Source organism: Trachemys scripta, chromosome 1, assembly GCF_013100865.1.
Source record: "Trachemys scripta elegans isolate TJP31775 chromosome 1, CAS_Tse_1.0, whole genome shotgun sequence".
NCBI classification, from domain to species: domain Eukaryota; kingdom Metazoa; phylum Chordata; order Testudines; family Emydidae; genus Trachemys; species Trachemys scripta.
This window is the reverse complement of record NC_048298.1, coordinates 290,417,262-290,437,915: the sequence shown is the minus strand read 5'-3', so window position 1 is coordinate 290,437,915 and position 20,654 is coordinate 290,417,262. Positions and strand designations below refer to the sequence as shown.

Below are 20,654 nucleotides of genomic sequence, written 5' to 3'. Positions count from 1 at the left end.
CCTGCTGTGGTAATAGGTAACCGTTATGCTCTTCTTGATACAGGAAAGAAGGAATCACTCCCTACAGTAAAGGAGGAGAAGCCTCGTACCCCTAAGGCTGGGAGGTCTGCTGCCACCACTGCGAATAGGAAACGTAAGGTAGTGGTGGTCAGAGACTCTCTGCTGAGGGGGACGGAGGCGCTCATCTGTCGCCCTGACATTTCATCTCGGGAGGTATGCTGCCTGCCGGGAGCCCGTATCCGAGACGTTACGGAGGCATTGTCGAGGATTATCCAGCCCTCTGACTACTACCCCATGCTACTCATCCATGTGGGCACAAATGATATTGCACGGTGTGACACTGAGCAGATCAAGAGTGACTACAGGGCTCTGGGAGTACGGGTGAAGGAGTTTGGAGCGCAGGTGGTATTCTCTTCAATTCTTCCTGTCAAAGTAGGGGCCCGGGCAGAGACAGATGCATCATGGAGGTGAATGCCTGGCTGCGAAGATGGTGTCGCCAGGAGGGCTTTGGCTTCCTAGACCACGGGATGCTATGCGAGGAAAGACTGCTAGGCAGAGATGGCGTTCACCTTTCGAGGAGAGGAAAGACCCTATTTGGACACAGACTGGCTAACCTAGTGAGGAGGGCTTTAAACTAGGTTCGATGGGGACAGGTGAGCAAAGCCCACGGGTAAGTGGGGAATATGGAGACCGGGGAGATGGGTCGGAAACGAGAGGGAGTGTGGGCTATATTGGCAGAGTGAAAGGAGGGTCAGGACAAAACTGGGAGGAAAGATCAAACCAGTATCTTAGATGCCTATATACAAATGCGAGAAGTATGGGGAATAAGCAGGAAGAACTGGAAGTGCTAATAAATAAATACAACTATGACATTGTTGGCATCACTGAAACTTGGTGGGATAATACACATGATTGGAATGTTGGTGTGGATGGGTACAGCTTGCTCAGGAAGGATAGACAGGGGAAAAAGGGAGGAGGTGTTGCCTTATATATTAAAAATGTACACACTTGGACTGAGGTAGAGATGGACATAGGAGACGGAAGTGTTGAGAGTCTCTGGGTTAGGCTAAAAGGGGTAAAAAAACAAGGGAGATGTCATGCTAGGAATCTACTACAGGCCACCTAACCAGGTGGAAGAGGTGGATGAGGCTTTTTTCAAGCAACTAACAAAATCATCCAAAGCCCAAGATTTGGTGGTGATGGGGGACTTCAACTATCCGGATATATGTTGGGAAAATAACACAGCGGGGAACAGACTATCCAACAAATTCTTGGACTGCATTGGAGACAACTTTTTATTTCAGAAGGTTGAAAAAGCTACTAGGGGGGAAGCTGTTCTAGACTTGATTTTAACAAATAGGGAGGAACTCGTTGAGAATGTGAAAGTAGAAGGCAGCCTGGGTGAAAGTGATCATGAAATCATAGAGTTTGCAATTCTAAGGAAGGGTAGAAGGGAGAACAGCAAAATAGAGACAATGGATTTCAGGAAGGCAGATTTTGGTAAGCTCAGAGAGCTGATAGGTAAGGTCCCATGGGAATCAAGACTGAGGGGAAAAACAACTGAGGAGAGTTGGCAGTTTTTCAAAGGGACACTATTAAGAGCCCAAAAGCAAGCTATTTCGCTGGTTAGGAAAGATAGAAAATGTGGCAAAAGACCACCTTGGCTTAACCATGAGATCTTGCATGATCTAAAAAATAAAAAGGAGTCATATAAAAAATGGAAACTGGGACAGATTACAAAGGATGAATATAGGCAAACAACACAGGAATGCAGGGGCAAGATTAGAAAGGCAAAGGCACAAAATGAGCTCAAACTAGCTACGGGAATAAAGGGAAACAAGAAGACTTTTTATCAATACATTAGAAGCAAGAGGAAGACCAAAGACAGGGTAGACCCACTGCTTAGTGAAGAGGGAGAAACAGTAACAGGAAACTTGGAAATGGCAGAGATGCTTAATGACTTCTTTGTTTCGGTCTTCACCGAGAAGTCTGAAGGAATGCCTAACATAGTGAATGCTAATGGGAAGGGGGTAGGTTTAGCAGATAAAATAAAAAAAGAACAAGTTAAAAATCACTTAGAAAAGTTAGATGCCTGCAAGTCACCCGGGCCTGATGAAATGCATCCTAGAATACTCAAGGAGCTAATAGAGGAGGTATCTGAGCCTCTAGCTATTATCTTTGGAAAATCATGGGAGACGGGAGAGATTCCAGAAGACTGGAAAAGGGCAAATATAGTGCCCATCTATAAAAAGGGAAATAAAAACAACCCAGGAAACTACAGACCAGTTAGTTTAACTTCTGTGCCAGGGAAGATAATGGAGCAAGTAATTAAGGAAATCATCTGCAAACACTTGGAAGGTGGTAAGGTGATAGGGAACAGCCAGCATGGATTTGTGAAGAACAAATCATGTCAAACCAATCTGATAGCTTTATTTGATAGGATAACGAGCCTTGTGGATAAGGGTGAAGCTGTGGATGTGGTATACCTAGACTTTAGTAAGGCATTTGATACAGTCTCGCAAGATATTCTTATCGATAAACTAGGCAAATACAATTTAGATGGGGCTACTATAAGGTGGGTGCATAACTGGCTGGATAACCGTACTCAGAGAGTTGTTATTAATGGTTCCCAATCCTGCTGGAAAGGCATAACGAGTGGGGTACCGCAGGGATCTGTTTTGGGACCGGCGCTGTTCAATATCTTCATCAACGACTTAGATATTGGCATAGAAAGTATGCTTATTAAGTTTGCGGATGATACCAAACTGGGAGGGATTGCAACTGCTTTGGAGGACAGGGTCATAATTCAAAATGATCTGGACAAATTGGAGAAATGGGCTGAGGTAAACAGGATGAAGTTTAAGAAAGACAAATGCAAAGTGCTCCACTTAGGAAGGAAAAATCAGTTTCACACATACAGAATGGGAAGAGACTGTCTAGGAAGGAGTACGGCAGAAAGGGATCTAGGGGTTATAGTGGACCACAAGCTAAATATGAGTCAACAGTGTGATGCTGTTGCAAAAAAAGCAAACATGATTCTGGGATGTATTAACAGGTGTGTTGTGAGCAAGACACGAGAAGTCATTCTTCCGCTCTACTCTGCTCTGGTTAGGCCTCAGCTGGAGTATTGTGTCCAGTTCTGGGCACCGCATTTTTAAAAAGATGTGGAGAAATTGGAAAGGGTCCAGAGAAGAGCAACAAGAATGATTAAAGGTCTTGAGAACATGACCTATGAAGGAAGGCTGAAAGAATTGGGTTTGTTTAGTTTGGAAAAGAGAAGACTGAGAGGGGACATGATAGTAGTTTTCAGGTATTTAAAAGGGTGTCATAAGGAGGAGGGAGAGAACTTGTTCACCTTAGCCTCTAAGGATAGAACCAGAAGCAATGGGTTTAAACTGCAGCAAGGGAGGTCTAGGTTGGACATTAGCAAAAAGTTCCTAACTGTCAGGGTGGTTAAACACTGGAATAAATTGCCTAGGGAGGTTGTGGAATCTCCATCTCTGGAGAGATTTAAGAGTAGGTTAGATAAATGTCTATCAGGGATGGTCTAGACGGTATTTGGTCCTGCCATGCGGGCAGGGGACTGGACTCGATGACCTCTCGAGGTCCCTTCCAGTCCTAGAATCTATGAATTTAAAATTGATAACTGACTATTCCTCAACTTCATGAGTTGACATATCTGATGCCAGTTTTTACATTACTGGAAGAGTATGCCACAGATAATTGTGGGAGGGTGCCAACAAGTCTGAAATTAGAACTATTTCCTATTAAGGGACATTTGAGTAAAACAAGATGGGAGTCCTATGATAATTGAAAAAGTGTCATATAAAGATTTTCTAGACCTGGAAGGTCTCACTCATGTTTGGGTGAGGAAAATGCGTTCATTTGGGATTCATTTTAAAGACTAAAGACTTTTCCTGTGTGTGTTTCAATGAGACTTTTAAACTCATAGTCCCAGTGCTAGTCAGAACCCATTTAATGGGGCTTCATTTGAACACTAAAGTCCACCCAAATGCAAGATCAAGGCTTAACATATCACTGCTTTTAAATTCTCCTCACTTAAATTGTCACAGCCTGACATAGTTTTCTCAGTACCTACCAGGCTGGATCTAAAGCCCACTGAAATCAACAGAAAGAATTCCATTGACTGCAATGGGCCTTTAATTCAGATTCAGCTTTAGATCCTGTGGTGACCCCATCAAGATAGGGATTCTTCTAGTGGTCTCACTAAGGATAAAATATTGCAAAGGTTTTTCAAGGCATCTTTCTCCAAACTTTGGGTGCCCCTCACCCCTCAGGCTGCGCTTGTCCATCATGGTTGTGAATTAATGTTACCCTGTTACTCTGTGAACCTTTAACCTTTATTTGGCATTGTCATACACCTAGCTATAACAACGTATCTGAAAAAGAAGCAAAATATTTATTCCTAAGGGGTAAATCCACACACCAGCAATCAGCCCAAGTGTCTGAGCTGGATGCTTGGTCCATCCTCAGGGGAAAAGCATACTTCCCCCCAGGGAGGAAAGACCAACAAATGACCCATATAGATCTGCAGATCCTCCAGTCCTACTGCCAGCCTGCCCTAACACACCCTCTGCACTGCTTTCTATTCTATACATGTCCTTATACTGCCCTCATTGCCTTAGCACCTTCCAGTAGCGCATTAAGTGATATGACTAATATCTGTCATGTGTGGTTTGTTGTTTCTCTTATCCCTTCCTCAGGAAAAAGGTTCCCTACCGTGGATACTCCTGTGGGCCCTTTCTTCCAAAACCCTGCCCCATGCTGCACTGCAACTATACTATTTTCATTGTCATGAGGCCCTCCACACCTGCTGAGGTTAGAGCAAGATTTGCTGCTTTATTCAGATTCATTTTCAACCCGTGCTCTCAAAAAGAAAAGGTTTTACACCCTATATTTGGTGGTTTCTTCGTAGGGAGCAAGGAAGGAATTCACTGCTGCACTGTGACCACGCTATGCCATATACACCTCTACCCCGATATAACGCGACCCGATATAACACGAATTCAGATATAACGCGGTAAAGCAGCGCTCCGGGGGGGCTGCGCACTCCGGCGGATCAAAGCAAGTTCAATATAACGCGGTTTCACCTATAACGTGGTAAGATTTTTTGGCTCCCAAGGACAGCGTTATATCGGGGTAGAGGTGTATTCCAGAAAGTCGCCATAAGGCCCTCCCAGGGAACGCCCTTTCAGTTCAGAGGGCATGCTAGATACATTCGGCAACAAGCAAGCGGCAGCCGGGGTGGTGGGAGGAGAGGAGTGATGGCTGCAGCATTCCTACGCCCCAGCTATTCTATGGCTGCTGCTTGTCTGCTGCCTGCCAAGTGCTGAAAGGCTATTCCCCTTGTATCTCCAGACTCAAGCCACTGCTCCTCCATTCCTGCAGCATACTCAGCACTATCACAGGGATGAATACAGCATATAGTTTCAAACCTTTTGGTCTTGTTTGGTGGCTTTTGTCAAACCTAAGAACTGTCACCAGCACTCACAGTGGTTATGTAGGCTGGGGTTAATTCTTGATGCCCTTTTCCATCAAGTAGTTTTAGGGTCCAGTAGATATTGAACTGGAGGACCGCATTCTAAGCTATTACTGACTAAGGTTATGGCTACACTACTATAATCTCTGTATGCATATGGTGCAAATAACCAGCCATTTCAGGGAGCATCTCCATTTTCTTGGCGGTTTAAAATCTCCAGCAAAATTTAAGCCTTCACTAATAGAATGGGGAGCAAGCAGCCAGCTGTTACCCCTGAAGTATCAATGCTCCAGGGTGGGGATTGGGTCACTATGCAGACACATTCAAGGCCTATAGCCCACGCCTCCAAAATGACAAAATACAAGCAGTTGTGCATGAGCTAAATCTGAAGCATGAGCCTCCATGTGCCCTTATTTCTTTCCCCCGAGTTTATTTCTGGGCAGCCAGGAGATCCCCTCCATGTTGCTATATACTGATGAATGTACTGCTTTTCAAAATATGATGATTATAGCTTTTAGGATTTCCTAATCTGGTAATTCAAGTCTGCAGCCCAGAAGCAGAAGTGAGAGAGGCACACATACATTTTATTTGTATCTGAGATATTTATAGAATTCTAGTTTCTAATTCTGTTTCTTAATTCTGCTGAATCAGACTCTGAGTATAGGTTATGGGATTTTTGCAGCCCAGTAGCTCCTCTGGTGCCACATAACTAGGGAGGCTCCTCTTGGGCAATGCAGCTGAAGTTGCTCTGTATTCCACTCCTACATGGAGGAATCTACATAAAGATAATTTTGGCCAGGTATAGTGATGAGACTCATAAGAATTATGTTGGTACATCCCCATATGATCTAATGTAATAGGCGTGTTCTCCCCTGGTGGATTAATTGAACTAGGGAACTCAGACAGGGCTTATTGAACTGAACATTCCCTCCTCCCCCCCGCCCCCACACCCAAAAAAAAACTCACAATCACAGTGGGAAGAGGAGAAGGGAGCCCCACTTTTGGTTGAGGGAGGCCACCAACTATATGATTGGGAGAGAGGGGGCTGGAAGGTAACATTACCACAGAGAATAGTGTGACCCTTATCCTTTTTCAGAAGGTCCTTCAGTTAATTTTCAGTCCATGTAACAGTACTCAGACCCAAAACAATATGAATTTATTCATGAGTGAGATTTCATGAAACACCACATCAAAAGCTTTACTAAAATCAATGTACTCTATTTCCTGAATTCTCTTCATTCATTCGTCATTTATTTACTGCAGTCACTTCATTTGTTGGACTCATGGGTCTTCATGTTAAGGATTACTCACATGAGTAAAGCTTGCTGGATTGGACTCCAAATTTGTAGTTGGATCAAAAGAAGCTATCCAGCTTGTCTGTCATGTTTTGTTCTGGTCTTCTAATTCTACAGGGGTGGGAATTCAAAAGGTCTTAGCCATGACCTAACTCTGCTCCCATCAAGGTTGATGTTATTCAATGGCAGCAGACTAGACCTAGATGTTCATTGACTTTTCCCTTACTATTTGATCCCTTATTTTGATGAAGAATGGGCCTGAAGTTAGACTTACCAGATTAATCCTGGCTATGGCAATCTTCTTCTCTTTGTTGCAAATGCGGCACTGAAGAACTTTTCTGTGACTATTTGATGTCTCCCCAGTTCTCCATGGCTTTTAAAAAAAATAATTATCAGTGGCTTAGTAAATGTATTAGTACATTTTCTCAACACCTTAGGTTGCATGTCATTGATACCCACTAATTTGTAAATGTTCACATTTTCCAAGCGTTCCCTTGACTGTTCTTTATTGATAGCTATTCCTACAAGGTATTCATAACTTTCTAATTCACCAAATCTCCTATCTTTATTTTTTATGTTAAAGAAAGATTTTAACAGCAACTCTCTGACATTTCAGTCATCATTGATTTCATCACTCATAAATGAACCTCAAGTATCAGAGGGGTAGCCATCTTAGTCTGTATCCACAAAAACGATTCCGGTGGCACCTTAAAGACTTACAGATTTATTTGGGCATATGCATCTGAAGAAGTGGGCTTTTTTAACAATGAATGCTTATGCCCAAATAAATCTGTTGTTATAAATGAACATCCTTCTTGTCTAGAATTTTTCCCAAAATATTTATAAAAGCCCTTTTATAGACCCCTTAACTCCTTTGGCTGGCATTCATTTTGGCTTTCTGCTGCCCTCAGTCTGGATCCACTTACACAAGCAGAAAGGATTCTACATGGGCAGAACTTCCTTAACAGCATAGAAGTGGGGATTGGCCTCCGACAGCATCATCTTGTCTTCATTAGGACCTTATGAAATTTCTCTGTGGTTTCTCCACAAGGTCTTCCCTCTGCAAAGTTTTAGGGCTGGGAGGGACCTATGGTCAGGGATTGAGACAGAGGATCAGACACAATATCATTTCCTGATCAGTCCCAGGATTTCAATGGGGAAATCTATTAGGAAATCAATGGTGCTCAACGCATTATCTCCTGTGGGACTAACTGGAAGGCTGAGCTATGGCAGCATGACTTCTGCTAGAGCCATTCTCTCAGATGAGAAGATGGCCAGCAAAGCAGAATGGAGGGCCATCCATCCAAGCAGTGTTGTACCCCCCATGGAGTCACACAACTGAGAGGCCTTGACCCCTGCTCATTCTCCAGTCCCACAAGTCCTTCTCACCAGAAGCGATTCTGTTCTGAGAATGCTGTGAAGCCTCATACTCTCTGGTCCTTTCCTGCAAGCTCCCACATGGGAGGAGCTAATCTGGCGCTGTGGCTTTCCTCCTCAAACATTAACTAAGTCTATATATTTTTGTTGCCTCCCTTTTCTATTTTCAGTACAGTTTGTTTGTTCAATAACCCTGCAACATGATACACATGTATAAACCTTACATACATACATATCTTGTATTTGATAACTGACTTTTTTTATGCACATCTGAACTTTGTTTCCTCCGCCCCCCGTGGAAAAGGCCATGGGGCTCACTCTTAAAACCTGGCAAATCCTAAGGGATCCACAGAGATATGCAGGAAGCCAGAACCAACCACTCAAAGGCCCTACACCTCCTCACAGGCTCTGGCAGCCCCATCTCTGAGTCCCCAACAATAAAGCTTCCTAGGAGTCATGCTATCAGAGACTCATTTCTCACAGCTATCCCCAGGACTCCTGGGAGAAAACTCCAAGGCAGGGGTAGTCAATAGGCAGACCGTGGGCCAAATCAAGACCACCAAATGCTTTTGAATGGACTGCAAAATCTTTTTTTTAATTATTATTAATTATTATCATCATCATCATTGTTATTTTTGTATTATTTTCTCTGGAGTCTGGAGCTTGATTATACCTTGACCAAAAAATTTGGACCTTGACAAAAAATAATGGATTACCTCTGCTCCAAGGAAAAGACAGCCTAGGGCTATAAATCTTATCTGGAAATTCTCCAGTTGGCAAGGTACATCATCCCCTGTCCTCAGCTTGCCTTTTTCTTCTACCTTCTTAGTGCACCCCAATTTGTAGAGAATCTCATATGGGGCCCAGATGAGGGAAGAGGGGAATGATGCAGTGAACACAGCTGTGTCTACCCTTCTGCACAGAAGGGAAGAGAACTATATGCAGACGGTCTCCTCCATGCGCTGATCGGGGGGGGGTGGGGGGGCCATGATCTAATCTGAGCCATGCTATTTGCCTATAAAGTCCTAAATATAAAAGTAAATCCCTAACAGATGCAGTGCTGATGGCACCACAGTAGCACCAAGCTTACAAGACAACCACGTTTAGAAAAAAGATTCACGATGAATAACTCAATCTATCTGTAACACCACACACATGTATAAACCTTACATACATACATATCTTGCATTTGACAATGGACTTTTTTAAGGCACATCTGAACTTTGTTAGTACCCCAAAAACAGCTGATTTATGGGAGAGGAAGAGTAAAGAAAGCAATTTCTCACAATCATGTGATGAAAGCTACTTTTAACATGCATTGTGGGAATACCAGCAATTAAAGATGGAAACATTAATCATCAGTGATTCAAGTGACTGTCAGTGAGTGGCCTGCTCTCAGGCATCCCTGTATGGCCTCAGGGGAGCCCTGTAAGTAGCCCTTCACCTCAATTTCCCCCCATCAAGGGGATTCTTAAATAAACTCCACACAAGCTTTCATGAGTCTAATGACAACAGCCCTGTTCATGGTCTGATTTTATTGATATGTTCACAAGTCAATGCAAAAGTCTTTCACCCCAGTCTTAAACAGGTAGCAACCCCTCCTCCCCAACAGCCAGCTAGCTTGCTCACTCTCTGCCCATCCCCCAGCAGCTTTCTGTTGCCTTTTTTTTTTTTTTTTTTTAAATAGAATCAGGTCATCCCTGCTCAGGTGTACCTCCTGAGTAACTGGGGTAGGCTTGCCCCAGACTTCTAACCCTTAAGGGACAAACCACCCTGCTAAAGTGACCAATTGCAGTTTTCCAGATCACAAATTCTGAGAATGAAACAACATCTGTTAGGCCTTTGTGTAGTATTTTAGTAGTGGCATGATCTGTAGTTTTACATACTGTTGCCCCTTGGCCCAAACAGTTAACCCAGTATTTGGGGCCTTGACAGGTTGTTTCTATTAGGAGGAGAAACTGATAATATGATTTATGATAATATATATTTCTTTATATATAAACAGGATTGCACCAAAGAGCATAGACCAAGTCCTATGTCCCTGAACACAGTATGAACAGACAACAGCAGACACTTTTCTTGTTCAGAAATCCAAGTCTGCCTTTCTAGCAAGTACTATTTGCAAAAGAAACTCTGTCACTTAGGGCTTGTCTATACTGGCAATTTACAGCGCTGCAACTCTCGCTCAAGGGTATGAAAAAACACACCCCTGAGCGCAGCAAGTTTCAGTGCTATAAAGCGCCAGTGTACTCAGTGCACCAGCGCTGGGAGCCACGCCCCTTGTGGAGGTGGTTTTTTTAAGAGCGCTGAGAGAGCTCTCTCCCTGCGCCATTGCTGCTATGGCAATGCTTTAGCGTTGCCAGTGTAGACTAGCCCTTAGCTTCCTCCCAGGCCATCCCCACTCCTGCTTCCCCTGCTGCTGTCTGCTATGGCTTTCTGGTTCTTTTCTGTTTCTGACACCCACACAAACATAGCTACAACCAATCAATGTCCCAGCTCCTGCCTTTGCAATCAGTTCCCAGAGAAGGCACTTCTACTGAGTTAGTTCTTGCTCAGGCCTTTCCATGTGGCCTCAGGCCTTTCCATGTGGCCCCATGCCTTAAGCGGTGACTTCTATTGTTTCGGCTACCTTACTCCATAAAATAGTTTAATTGCTTCTTCCATTTAACCTGAATAAAAAGTGATTAGAATGCCCATCAGCTTTAATGAGGTCTGGGATTGCCTAGAGATCAAATACAAGCTTATTGGCAGACATTAACACTCTTCAGCATAACAGTATCCATAGGTCTGATTGTGCTCCCATTTACTTCAACTGCGGCTGGATTGGACCCACTCAATAGATAGAGCTAAATTTCCGCTGCCAGACATTTTATAACAGCTATGGGCCTGTCACTTGTAGGCAAAAGTTGGGCCCAAATTGGTTTTTCCTACATCACGCCAGCCAGAAGTGACTTCTACACTAAACACCACAACCAGGAACAAAATTAATTTTCATATACAATTTCACAAATGTCAAATTATCAATATAAAATACAAGACAGGTTATAGAAAGCTAATCCTCATAAGGGCACAGTAAAATTCAGATTGCTAAAATAACTCAACTCCAACTTTCATCGGAGACCCTGCCTATACTTTCATGATGTAACCTGGCTTTCATCAGGGACCAGCTACCTGCAGAACCATGGGCCTAATCCAACACCCACTGAAGTCAGTGGAAGGACTTTCATTTCAGCACACGTACCCTGATTTTTCCACTCTTGTACCTTGTGTAGTCATTTACACCTGTGCAAAGCAGTTGTAAAATGTTACTAAATTAAATTAACAGCACTTTATAGCTACCTTTCACTGACTGCACAGCTGTAAATGTTGACACAAGGCTCAGGGCAGGGGTGAATTGGGCACACACACAGTTGTTGCTAGCAGGGTTCTAGCACAATCTACAAGAGCAATGTAATCAGGAATTATTTTGCCTTATAACTGAATTATTAGTCGTGCTATGCAACAGATTCTGTCCCTACCAGGTGATATATGGTTCCGTCTATACTATGAATTAAGCAATATCAGGGGACCTCATTAAAACACATCAGTCCCCTCCAAGGTTCCATTATGCAACGATGATGAGACCCAGCTGTTTTTTAAGAATTAAGCTCTTTCCTACAGAATGGAACAAGTCAGTGGACAGCTGTCTTTTAAGTGGGACCCCCCAACACTGCTATATTTGTAGCACTATTTTATCCTATAGTTCCAACATGGTTCTCAGACAAAACATCCCTGTTGACATTACTCAGGAAAATAATTTTAAAACTCTGTTAGCAAAAAACATGTTTAAACATGAGCATAGTTCTGCTCTCAGTGCAGGCACAGCCTAAATACTTGGCCTCCCCCATTGAAGGGAAATGCACACTCCTGACCTACCCCAGGAAAAACAGCTGAATTAACCATCCCATTGTCAACCACCTACAATTAAACCAGTACATTCAGGGCTGCAGAAGTTTATATCCTAAGTATGGTTTGTGACCTTGTGCAACCTCAGTGCCTGAATGTCAACTGTATACAAACTAAATATATGGTGATATTGGCAATTACATTTACAAATATGTTACTCAGTCATTGGGATTTCTTCCCTTGCCCCTCAAGAGAAGCACATAAATAAACTGTTTTTTTCCTTACCGGCTTTTGCTTCCACTTGACCAGCATTTTATTTTGTTATTTCTCAGGTACTGGAGTCTGAAGGACTTAGACACATGGTTGCATATTTACCTGAGCATCCATTGTGACATCAAGATTTTGGCAGGATGTCACTATGCTCATAGGTCAACACTGCTGTTTCCCCAAAGGGCTCTGTGGTGCCTTAATTTGCAAGACACAAGGTGTGGGTGAGAGAGACACAGGGAGAGGTGTGCACACACACAGGTTTTGCACTGGTCTAGCTCCAGGGGCATTCTGTCTGGGGACATAGACACTGGAATGAGTGTGCTGGAAAGCAGTACTGGCCATTTTTTCAAGCTGGAGCATGTGCTTCACCTCACAGCTGCTGCAGTCTGCTAGCCTGTGCAGAAGAGGAGTAAGGCCAGGGCACTCAAACTAACAGCCCTGTAGTTTAAACAGCAGGACACTGGCCACAAGGCATTCTCAGTAAGGGGTCCATGAATTAGAACTTATTTCCTTCTTTAGTCCACCAGAGTCCAGATTTGGGGCCCTCTTGGTATGCAGCAAGATGAATCTATTTTCCCCCCCAAAAAATGTTGGAGATGGGAAGGTGGTTTGGGGAATAGAGGGATGTTCAGGCCTGGATTAACCAATCTGCACTCAGTTTACTTGCACTGGACCCCTGATCTCAAGGAGGCCCTGACCAGCTTTGGGCCTAGGGTTGCCACTTGGTCTGTTTTTAAAGGGCCTGGACAGTTTTTCTCCTTCATTGCTGGTTACAATGTTTCTTTTTTCCCTACTTGTAATTTACAAGTTATTTGTAAGTTACAAGTCAGTAACTTCTCCCTCCCCATTGCAACCAGCAACAGCTGCTGTGCACACAAGGAGGGTTGGGGGGATGCACTAGCAGCTACTTTCACTATAGCATGCAGGTCACATGACTGCTGGGAGCACTCCTAGAGTGGCACCCGCATTCCGCTCCATACGCCAGGCCCTCAACCTGCTGGCACGATAGCTAAGACGCTTGCTCCTCTCCTTGCCGGAAAGCAGGATGCACCCTGTAATGGCATGCTAAATTGTATTATACTTTTCAGCCACGTGTAATATACCTTAACAAGCTCGCAACAGCTGAGCCATTCTTGGCAGTACATTAAAGGATCTTATTGCGAACAGAGCTGAGAGGGAAGCTCTGTGACCAGTCCATATCTGGTACAGAAACCTGACCTGTTAGTAGCAGCCATGCAACCTACTGTTTATAAGGTGTACATGACATGGAGTCAGAAGCAAACTAGTGCCAGAGAGAACAGAAACAGAAGGAACAAAGTAACAAAGGTTGCAGACAGAAGGAGGGGAAAAAGCAACAAATTTTGCAAGATTTCATCAACATCCCTCTGTTCAGTGCCACAGAGAACTTCAGCTGTGATAAACCTTTCCAATGGAGAGACTGCAAACAGTATTTTGCAAGATTTCACATTACAACCAAACTCCAAAAGGAAACTAGAAATATTCAGGTATGTTCTTTAATTTATGCTAAGGGGAATGCAAGCAGAACATATCTTTAAATCTTTTACTTTACTGAAGATGATCACAACGATAACTATGAAGGGATTATGGCTATGTTTGATGCATGTTTTTCATAAACCACATTTATCTGAGATATAAAAGCATGTTTTACACCAGAGAATTCAAGAATCAGGAGAAAATGTTGAATCTTTCATAAGCACTCCTGATTCATTGGTTGGAAATTGTGATTTTGGGACAGCAAAATGTGAAAATATCAAAGAGAGGCTATTTATTGGGTTAACAGATACAAATCTTTTCACAGCAGCTACAATTGGAGAGACTTTATCCTATACACAGATATTCAAATAGCAAGGCAGTCTGAGCTAGGCAAACAGCAAAATCTAGAGCAATTTGCCCAACTTGGAAAAGCTGAAACTAGCTTAGAAGCTGTATTCTCCAAGCTGGCTGCCTCAAGCAGATTCTGGGAAATTCTTTTAGCCAAAGAGACGTCAAAACTGACTACATTTATCACCCTTTGGAGATTTTGCTTTCAAAGACTACTTTTTGGGATTACTAGTGCACCTGAAATTTCCAAAGAGAGATGGCAGAACTGTTAGTGAAAAATGGAGTTGTAGTTTTCATGGACAATATTTTGATATATAGGTCTTTAATAGAAGAACACAACAAACCCCTCCATGAAGTTCTAAGTCTAATGTGTTGGTTCAGACTGAAGCTAAACAAAGAAAAGTGCATTTTCCACCTTTCCCCAAATTGAGTTTTTGGGACAGACAATAGGCCTGAGCAAGTAAAAGCAATTTTACTGGCAGGAGATGGCAGGAGAGAGATCACTTGATCATTGCCTGTTAGGTTCACTCCGTCTGGGGCACCTGGCATTGGCCACTGTCGGTAGACAGGATACTGGGCTAGATGGACCTTTGGTCTGACCCGGTACGGCCTTTCTTATGTAATTTGAGACTTGAGTGCACCAATGAATGTGCCAGAACTGAGATACATCCTGGGGATGGTAAATTACCATGGTTGATACCTACAAGACCTTCCTACAGTGACAAAATCACTGAATGAACTACTAAAATCCAACATATTGTGGTTATAGGGACCAAATGAAGAAAATGCCTTCAAAAAGATCAAACAAATTATCTCAACAGCTCCAGTTCTCAAGTACTATGATGTGAACAACCCACAATGGCCAGCAAGGATGCAAGCAGCTACGGCCTAGGTGGTGTACTGTGTTGCCTCTGCACAGGAGGCCATCAAAGGCCACGCACCAGCTGCGCAGCCGTGCACATAGGTGAGTGTGGAGGATGTGTAGGGTGGGTGAGGGCAGTGGGGTGTGGAGGGGGGTCGTGATGGGGGTTTGGGGAGCTTGGGGCATGCAGGGCTATGGGGGAGGGGAGAAAAGCCTTGCCCCAGGGCTGTGGCGGGGAGACAGGGCTCTCTCAGCAGCACTGTACACAATTTATTAAACATTGCAATTTATATTCAAATCTGGTCTTGGAGCTTACATTATTTATCAGCTTTGAAAACTGTTACTGCTCTCACAACCAGACAATAGAAAATGATACATTATTTTTCTTACTCTAGTATAATTGAGTTGAAATGGAAAACAGCTTTTTAAAAATAGCTAACACACTTAAAAAAATACATTGTTTCATTGAGAAAAATTACCTGACCTCTGTGCTCTTACACTGTGCACTTGGGGACCAGACTACTTTGTCATAAAGCTACTATTAGAGAAATAATATTAGTACAATTTTTCCATTTGTAGAAAGGAGTTGACAATATTTACCGGCTTCAAAATAGTTATTGTGTGGCTAAATCAAATGTATAAACTTATCTGATCTCAGAAGGAAGAGGTGCAAACTATTAGTAGTTTTAGTATTACTCCTCCATTAACTGTGGGGGGGTTTGTGTGTGGACTGGATCGTTCAGGAAACTAATGGGATATAAAACTTTTTTGTTAATGAGAATCCAAAGCAATAGAACAATATTAATAAAAATAGCTTTATATTAATATTATTATGTATTGCTTGTCTTTATATTTCCTTCTCTTTTCCTTCACTCCTTTTTTTCCCTTCAGTTGACTGTATATTTTGGTGTATCTTATCCTCCCTCTTTTTCTTGTTTTCCCACTCACTGCTCCCTCAAACCCACACATCTGCTCACACTCACTTCCCCCACACACATACACTGTCCCTCAGGCCTATAAAAGGTACCTACTCACACTTTTGGGGATGTCTTTCTGAACCTGGGGGGAAGAGAATATTTCTTGTCTCTATGAGAGAAGGGGCTGCAGTAGAAAGGTCCTTTTCTTTTCTCCTTGAGGAGAGAGGCATTGAGCTGGCTCTTTAGGCTTAGGGCATTGGTCTGCACTCAGTTTACTGTGCTTAGATAAAGATTAGTCTTAGTCACTTAGGCAGTGAGCTGAGTTGCAATTCGCCACTCATCATGGGTTCTGATGGGGAGAAAAGGGAGGGAGCTGCAGTTGGAAGCAGGGGAAAGGGAGGAGCAGGATTGGTCAGTAGTTACTCTGCGGACAGGAATAGGGATGAGAGGGCTCTAGAATCCTGGGAAGGGAGCATTAGAAAGGAAAATAATTGTTTGTATTTGTCTCCCACCTGCCATAGGTAGCAGCAGGGTCTCTCCATAGAGCATTGCTTGCTCAGGTGATAGGGTATTTTTATTCATATAAACATGTAATCTTTTTATGAATGCTTATAAACTCTTGTGTACAGTTATATCTATTAGCAGTGAGTTCCACAAGTCAATTATTCATGATGTTAAATTTTTTTCCTTCTGTCAATTTTAGATGTGTTGCCCTTCCTTTTGATTGAATGCCACCTTGTTCTTGTATTAAGAGAGGGTAAATAGGAGCTCCCAATTTACCTTCTCTATCCCATTCATTGTTTTATGCAACTCTATTATATCCTTTTTCACCTATGCACTCTCTAATCTAAATAGTACTAATCTTTCCTTGTAGGGAAGTTTTCCCATGACTTTCTCACGTAATCCGACTAAGTCACAATGGCTCCCAGATCTCAGCATTACCTCGATATTGATGCTGCACATAACCAAATTCATTCTGCACATGGATGGAAAAAAATAGAGGGAACACTAGTGGTGTAGTGTTGCAACAACATTGATTTGAGTTAAAGCCAACTGTATTTTGCTCTCATACACTCGCAGAAGCATAAAAATAATATGGACATATTGAAAAAGGAGTGCCTGGCAAGCATATGGGCACGTGAGAACTTTTTTACATATATCAGTATTGATTAGACTCTTATACATTGATAACAGACCATATACTGCTTTAATCCTCATCAATGGAAAAGTCCTGAATCAAACACCACTGAGACACCAATGTCTTTTGATAAGATTAATGTGATTTAACCCATTTGCTAAATACACCTCTACCCCGATATAACACTGTCCTCGGGAGCCAAAAAATCTTACCGCGTTATAGATGAAACCGCGTTATATCGAACTTGCTTTGATCTGCCGGAGTGTGCAGCCCCGGAGCACTGCTTTACCGCGTTATATCCAAATTTGTATTATATCAGGTTGCATTATATCAGGGTAGAGATGTATGTTGCTGGGAAAATCTGGTGGTAGCAGACACTGTCATGGAGCCCAGTATCTCATTCAACTACCTGTGAACTAGAAGATGATGTAAAGCGTACATGGATGATGTGGACACATACAGACCAGGGTCAGAAAAGAGACCGCACCAGCTACAACAAGCAACCTACACACACACACACACACACACCCTTTTAAGAAGTTCTAAGTTACATTAGGCTGGCCCAAATATCTAAAGGACACTAAGGAAATGACAAGAGAGTACTTTGTGGTATGTGAACAATTAAGCGGTTCAAATGGACTCCTAATTAAAGGTGACTGCATCATAATTCCAAATGAAATGAGAGGAGGAATCCTAAATCTTTATATCCTTCATGGATCAGGACTAACTAAATGTCATGAATGGGCTAACCAGTCAGTGTGGAGGCTGGGCATCAGCAAAGACATAAAGAATAAAGTATCTGCATGTGAACATTGTTTGCATTGTGTTGTCTGTTTGTTAGTTCTGCAATCTTTGATAACAGCACCTCTACCAGACTGACCATGGAAGAGACTAGCTGCAGATTTTCACAAATTCAGAGGATATCATTACTTGGTAATAGTGAACTGTTTTTTCAGGCGTATATAGAAATAACATACTTGAAAGACATAACATGTTGCTGAGTTATTGAGAAACTGAAGTGCACTTTTGCTCACTTCAGTATTCCAGAACAACTAGTAACAAACAATGGACCACAATTCACTGCAGCAGAATTTGTCATTCCGAACAAAATATGATTTTGATCATATTACTAGCAGCCCACATTACCCACAAGAAAACGGAGAAGCTGAGAGAGTTGTACAGCCAGCCAAGAAACTCCTACAGCAGGAAGATCGATTTCTTGCTCTTCTGAGCTATACATCAATGCCAATAGTAGTTACTGGATATAGTCCAGCACAGTTCTTGGTGGGAGGACAACTCAGGTTCTTTTCCAAAATTGGAACAGTAGTTCTATCTCCAAAGTAGCCAGACATGAAGAGGGCTGCCAAATTACATTAAAAGATAAAAAGAGCTTACCAATGCTTTGGCATTAGATGTCACTCAGAGAAATGCCAGGTCCAGAACCTTGTGACCATGTTTGTGTTAAACTAGATGGAGAAAAAGGATGGAGAACTTCAGCTATTGGGGGGAGGGGGAGGGAAGAACTGACTGCCCAGGTCACTGGTGATCTTAATCACCAGTGAAGGGGTCAACAGAAATCTTTGACATCTACAGTTTGTTCCTCAGTAAGAACAATCAACAGAGAAAACTCTACAGATGCTGGATGAAGAACAAGAAGACTCAAAGATTCCAAACCAACCAGAGACCGTCTTTGCAACTAATAGACAGCCAGATGACCAAGTTGTTACACATTTGGGTCATCTCATTAGAAAACCAGCATGATTCAGAGACACTTAACAAACTGATCCGTACTGAACTTTAAGATAGTATGATATTGTAAATGGTAGAAATGTCATACAGTAGAACCTCAGAGTTACAAACACCTCGGGAATGGAGGTTGTTCGTAAATCTGAAATGTTCATAGCTCTGAACAAAACATTGTGTTGTTCTTTCGAAAGTTTACAACTGAACATTGACTTAATACAGCTTTGAAACTTTACTATGCAAAAGAAAAATGCTGCTTTTAACCATCTTAATTTAAATGAAATAAGCACAGAAACAGTTTCCTTACCTTGTCAATTTTTTTTACTTTTCCTTTTTTAAAATAATTTACATTTAACATGGCACTGTAAGGTACAGTATTTGCTATTTTTTGTCTCTGCTGCCTGATTGCGTGCTTCCAGTTCCAAATGAGGGGTAGGGGTGTGTGTGTGATTGACCAGTCAGTTCATAACTCTGATGCTCATAACTCTGAGGTTGTATGGTACTTAAAGGGGGAGATGTAATGGAATGCTAACTTGCACTATGCTGCTCAGCCACTAGGTGGTACCATGTTTAACAGACCTTACCATAAGCTCACAACAGCCATTCCTGGCTGTGTATTAAAGGATCTTATAGTGAACACAGCTGGTGTGTCTCTCTGAAAGGAAGCTCTGGGGCCAGGCCATATCTGGTACAGAAGCCTGACCCAGTAGTAGCAGCCCTGCAACCTACTGTATACAAGGTGTAAATGACAGACTCAAGGCTTGCCAGCAGGGTGGAGTAAAGAGTGGGGGTCAGGATGGGGGAGGCAGGGGCTTCTAGGAGGAGATGGGAGCGGGAGCTCCTTGGACTGAGGCTCCTTGGAGGGGGCAGGTGTAGAGACTAATGGCCTGGGGGGTCAGGCTTGTGGGGGCACCTGAGAGGGAAAGAGGAGGGTCAGGCTGGTGTGGGGGACAGTGGATGTTTTTTTCTGCCTCTCAGAGGTGGGAACCCTATTTGAGTCTTGGCCAAGTTTGGCCCGGCTGCCACATATCATGACATATGACTGGTTGGGCAGGCCAAACTTCAGTGAGTAGCATTGCGACCTGGTGTATGGGTCCGCAGCACACTGTGGTTTGGTGCCCTAAGCAGAAGCACAGGTAGGTTTGGTACCCTAGGCAATTGAGGCTTTTCTCAGCACTCTTCCAGATGTCCATGGCGAACAGAGACATGTAAAAGTAGGGGGGCTTCTGGGAGGGGTCCAGTTTCTCAGGTCTCTTTTTGAGGTTCTGCTCATCTTTGATTCATTCTGTCTCCTTGTTGGCATTGGTGTCACAAGCCACCAGAGTCACGGTGTCCTCTTCAGGATCCTGGTAGATGACCATCCTGGTACCCAAGTTCACCCTTCTTCCCAGGCAGACAAAACCCAGCTTTCCTGCTTACTCAGCTGCTGAAGTCCAATCCCACAATCAGCTTTTCAGAGCCAGTCACTTATTTGTATTCAATCAGCTCACACTTGTGTCCAGAGCCAGCTGAGACTCAGTGTCCCTGTCCCTGAGGAGCTGGTAAAGTTCTCTAAACCTTGCCTGCTTTTCAAAAGCCAGCAAAGTATTTCTGGCTGAGGAGGCTCAGATATCCAATGCACTAACTTACTTGCTCTTTCCAGCCAGTTCTGCTTTGAGCAGGAAGTCTTTCCCCTATCGCTGTGGAGCCAACTGGGCACCGTCAAGTTCATTTCTAAGTCACATTTCGTAAATACAAGTGATTAGCCTACTTAGCAAATGTTTCCCAGAGCAAAAGAAGGGGCTAGATTTTAAAAAATTAATCAGACTGCCATTTATATTTAAAC

At 43.0% G+C, this 20,654-nt stretch overlaps 1 long non-coding RNA gene across 2 annotated transcripts; it reads left to right on the top strand.

The window, feature by feature from the left end:
- Positions 1-610: 610 nt before the first annotated feature.
- LOC117870985 lies at positions 611-18,080 on the top strand. Of its 2 annotated transcripts, XR_004644102.1 has the most exons (5): positions 611-653; positions 4,725-4,839; positions 12,390-13,832; positions 14,991-15,133; positions 16,823-18,080. It is a non-coding gene; the product is annotated as an uncharacterized LOC117870985 (long non-coding RNA). The 2 variants fall into 2 exon arrangements; XR_004644101.1 differs by lacking the exon at positions 611-653 and having other exon boundaries at positions 3,590-4,839; positions 16,823-18,079.
- The last annotated feature ends 2,574 nt before the right edge of the window (positions 18,081-20,654 follow it).